This window comes from Athene cunicularia (assembly GCF_003259725.1).
Source record: "Athene cunicularia isolate RWA chromosome 20 unlocalized genomic scaffold, athCun1 chr20_part1, whole genome shotgun sequence".
Taxonomy (NCBI): domain Eukaryota; kingdom Metazoa; phylum Chordata; class Aves; order Strigiformes; family Strigidae; genus Athene; species Athene cunicularia.
Genome location: NW_020799125.1, coordinates 782400 through 786187, shown reverse-complemented (window position 1 = coordinate 786187; position 3788 = coordinate 782400). Strand labels below are relative to the sequence as shown.

The following is a 3788-nucleotide window of genomic DNA, read 5'->3' as shown; positions in this document are numbered from 1 at the left end:
AATATTCTTATTATTCTTTAATATACTTAAAACAAATAGGAGCTAACAGATGTCTTTCAGCCTGCACTCTTATTAATGAGAATATTGTAAGAATGGAAATCAGGTCACAAATGTTTAATACTTTGTTTAAAAAGTCTTCAGCTTCTTTAAAGAGTTCCACTAATCCCAACATGACAGATGTACAAGGCAGTTTTGCTTGGGGCAGATTAAAATTCTCGCTCTGATTTGCTCTTTCATTTGGTCTGATTAAAATAACATTGCAATTTTTTTTTTTTTAATGTGCTGACTTCAAAATAAAAAAGGAAAGAATAAAAAGTGACCGGTAAAGGCCAGCATGATCACAATAAAAGCAAATTTATTGTTGTTCAGATAAAAACAGCGAGAGAAAAGGAACTGAGGGACAGCCAGCCCATACCCAGGTTAGCATTAAAGCTCTGTGTTAAAGATAAAAGGGGGACCTTTCCAAACTCTGTTTTTTCCATTTGAAAGTGTTTATTAATCTATTCTCTCTGAAGCAAAAAGTTCAATGAAATACAAAGATCAAAAGTATTTTAATTCAGGTGAAAATTATATTTTTTTTAATCTTTTCTTTTTTTAAAAAAATATAATAATGAAAAACCAAATATCACAGAGCGTGTCACTTCATTATCCTGCTGTAAGACTGGCACTTGCGGGAACAGCCTGGCTGGTAGGACAAGGTGATCTCAGCCACTCTTCCCTCAACTAAACTGCGACTGGAAATTCCCCATTTCCTCTCCTGACCTCCTCTCACACCGACCACCCTTCCCTGGACCGCCTTTCACAGCTCACTTCGTTCCCTCAGTGCGGTAAGACTCACACCCCCAGCCGAGTCCCGTCCGAAGGCGCGTGGCAGCCGGCACACCGGGATGCTCCGGTGGGATCAGGGAGGCAGGATGGAGCCCCGGCCGCGCTCGCAGCCCCTATCCTCTCCCTGCTCTCATCTGTCAATGAGCCAGAGCTACGTGGGCCTTTGCTCTCTTGGGTCTGCCCAAAACCAGCCACGGCACAAGGTGCCGGGTCCCTCCAGGGCACTGCTGGGCCCGTTTCATCCAGGCGGTGCCTCACCAAAGGCTCCCGTCGCACGGGCAGAGGCATCGCTTTAAAAAAAAAAAACAGCCAGGGATGTTCCAAACACAGTCCCCAAAGGACAAACTCCTGCTTAAAAGGACCCAGATTTCACACTAAGATCCCAGGCCGTCAGTCTCGACCCTTCCAGCCCAGAAACCTTCTCTGCCTCCCCATCCCCACCTGCAGAAGCCTTGAGGTTATTCATCCCTACAACAATAGAAAAAACACTAGTTTAGTTTTCCTTAAAACTCCAGCTTGTGCCTTCCATAAAGGAACCCACTGAAAATCCACAAAACGTTTCAACTTCCTGAGGATTTGCTCCGTTCAGGCGATTTTTAACATTTATATTCTTTAAACACAAGCGTTCAACAACGCACGTTCTTGCCTCTGAGATGCCCTCAGCTCTGTGCCCACCTCCAGGGCAGAAACAACACACACACACACACACCCCAACACATACACACACTCAAGACGCTGCAGCACAGCAGCTCCAAGAGGCGGAGGGATGCCCTCCTGCGCCGCTGCTCTCACGGAGGGGAACCCCAGAGAACCTGCACGGGGAGGAGACACTTGGAAACTGCTCTGCACCTTCTGTGTCTCAGCCCGGTCCCAAACGGCCAAACCACCCAGCAAAGCGGCTCCCAAGCTCGCCAAGGGCAAACGCCGTGCTTCCAGAAATTCCCTTTAGCCGCTTAACCTGCCAAGAGGGGAAACATGCTTCCTCCAAATATACACACACAAAGTCCTCTTCTCCTCAGCCAAAATATTTTGGGGGTGGGGTTGGGGATGACAGATTTCCGTCCCATCTCTGAAGGAAGCAGAAGGGATGCCCCAGTCCTGCTCTTTGCCATTAGTCATGACTTGGCTCCCACATCCCAGAGCAAAAAAATCTCGCGTAAATTCATTTCCCTCTAGAAGCAAAGCGTTTTGGGGCACTTCACCCGCCCCAGAAACTTTTCAGTACGTGTGCTTATCGCCCCACTTCTCTGTTCACACCCTGATCTCCTCTCTAAGCACTAGGTGGTGGATCAAGTTTCTACTTTGCGAAGGTAAACAGCCTCAGAAGCGATACAGAATACTTTAAAACAGGAGGTTTCACACAAGCCAGCCCCAGAGACACTGGGGACTCTGCATCACGCGCCCAACGAGACCAGCACTGGTACAGATGTGGTGGAGTTACTCTTTGTAGAAACCCTAGGAGTAAGATGGAAAAGGTGGAAAGAAAAAGGTGGAAAGAGGAAGGTTTCCTGACAGCGACTTCTGCCCTGCCAAAACTCCAGAGATACCTGGGAACTGAAAGGATGGGTGGGAGCCTGATAATCCCTTTCACGCAGCTGCTGCGGGGTTAGAGCCCCAAAAGACAAATAAACCTGGAGTCTGGGGCCACCTTAACCTCCCTCCTGGGTGTCAGCACCCTTCTCTGCACAGCCAGGGAGGAAACGGCATTTGCACAACCAGTAATCAAAGAAGAAATTTGTTGGGGGGAAGAAGAGTAACACAAGGTGGTGTATTCCCAGCTCTGGAAGTTTACAGAGCGGATCCTCCACCCTCGGCTCCCGCGTATTAGAAAGAGGAACAGCTATAAAGTGATGACAGGAGATGTCCTTTGTCATGACGGAAAGAGCTCTAGCAACTAAGCAGCAGAGTTTACAGTTGGAAAAAAAAGAAAAAAAAAAAAAGTCCTTCAATTTACAAACCGACACGCACTTCGAAAGGGAGGACGGGGGTCTTACCCCCCCGCTTTGCCATTTAACTCTCACGTCTGACTTCGCAGCAATAACGCGATGCTTCCCCCGTCTCCCTCCCCTTCCCACGGCTGATTTCATGTCTTCTGGGAAGCCCGGCCCAGCCCAGCCGTGGCTATTTTCCCCCGCATGCTTCAGCCTTTACTGTAAACCTGCCGCTTCCCCCTCCTCGCTCTGTTCTCAGGGAGCAGAGGGTCCCCCCCAAACTTTGGAGTGAGAGGGATGCCGGCCCCCCTTGCAAAATAAACAACCCCAGGCTGCAAAAGGAGGGCTCTATCTATCCCTCACGGCATGGAGAGCTTGGGACCACCTCGCACTGTACCGACCGATTTTTTGGGGCTCGGGAGTATAAACTCACCTGCCCCCCTCCAGCCCAGATGTAGAACCACAGTGGAGGGAGAAGAGTTTATACTCCCGAGCTCCAAAAGCTGCGGAATTCAGCCCGTTTAGGGCGTTTTGCTGACTTCGGGTGCACGGCTCCCCCCCTCAGAGACCATCAAGCAGCCAAGTTCAGAGGCAGCACCCCAAAGCCGAGGTCTCCGGGGGGAGTGTGTGTGTGTGGAAGGGACGGGGGGGGGGTTAGTTTAGCACCGTCTGCTAAAATGGCAGCTGCTCTGACGCCGAACTACGTCTTGCAAAGTCAGCCCTGCCCTCGTCATCTGACTGCCGGGAACCGGGGGCGCTCCGCTGCTGGCTCCCCCGGGGGCTCTGCGGGACGAGGTGAGGGGGGGGAGCAGAGGCAGAGGAGCCCCTCGCCCCTCCGCAGTGGCTTCGAGTTGTTGGGGAAAGTCCCGGCCCAGCTGGGTTAGTCGCCGGCCTAATGACTTTCCCCAGCCCCCGGCGGGAAGGCACCTGGGCTCGCTGGGGGGGTGTGTGCCCCCCCTCAGCTTCCCTCCTACCCCAGACCGGGGGTATTAACCGCCAGATCCCCCCTGCTCCGTGCCTGCCTCCCCC

General features: G+C 51.4%; 1 protein-coding gene and 1 long non-coding RNA gene across 2 annotated transcripts in view; one reads left to right on the top strand and one right to left on the bottom strand.

Annotated features, from left to right (window-relative positions):
- The window catches only part of LOC113487403, a 17162-nt gene extending 13484 nt beyond the window's left edge, over positions 1–3678 (top strand). The window contains exon 3 of the long non-coding RNA XR_003399780.1: positions 3669–3678. This is a non-coding gene — a long non-coding RNA (uncharacterized LOC113487403). The remainder of the gene's footprint in view (positions 1–3668) is intronic.
- MYT1 (myelin transcription factor 1) overlaps positions 1–3788 on the bottom strand; it is a 62352-nt gene that overhangs the window by 58158 nt on the left and 406 nt on the right. The window lies entirely within an intron of this gene.